Below are 630 nucleotides of genomic sequence, written 5' to 3' on the forward strand. Positions count from 1 at the left end.
AGCCCTCCGAGGCAGTCGCAGGAAGAAACGGCTGCCTCGGCACTGCTGAAAATCAGGCTGTTTGTAGAGAGGACAAACCTTAGGGTCACTTAGGGTTTGAAAATATTGGCCATTATGACTCAGGATAAAGGAGCCTGTAAAATAGCTGGGTTTCTTATTACAATAAGTACGCTTACAAGTATTTTAACGTTTTTCTACTGCTCTGTATGACAATGAGAACTGACTACACACTGAAAGAAGATGCAAAATCCAACCTAAAATCATACTTTAAAATGGCACGTTTTAATTTTTCTCAGCCTCTTTACCTACAAGCAGATGTAGGAGGTGAGGAAGGAGATCTCGAGTACAACACCAAACCTGAGCGGCCCGGAGCATCTCCTGGTGCCCTCCTCTGTGGCACCACCACTGCGGGAGCCCCCGGAGCCATGCCATCCCTCTCCCCCACGCCCCGGCTGGAGGAGGAGCCGGCGGCTTTCTTCTCCATTTGAATTATCCCACATTTTCTGGCTTTTGCTTTTTCAAAGGCTGTTGAGGGCTGGGGTGCGCTGCGGAGGGGCTCGGGTCTCCCCCGTGCCGCGGCGGGCGCAGACCCGCTTCCCGGACATTGGTAAGCCATTTGCAAAAATCAGA

Source organism: Charadrius vociferus, unplaced genomic scaffold, assembly GCF_000708025.1.
Source record: "Charadrius vociferus isolate BGI_N301 unplaced genomic scaffold, ASM70802v2 scaffold743, whole genome shotgun sequence".
NCBI lineage: Eukaryota > Metazoa > Chordata > Aves > Charadriiformes > Charadriidae > Charadrius > Charadrius vociferus.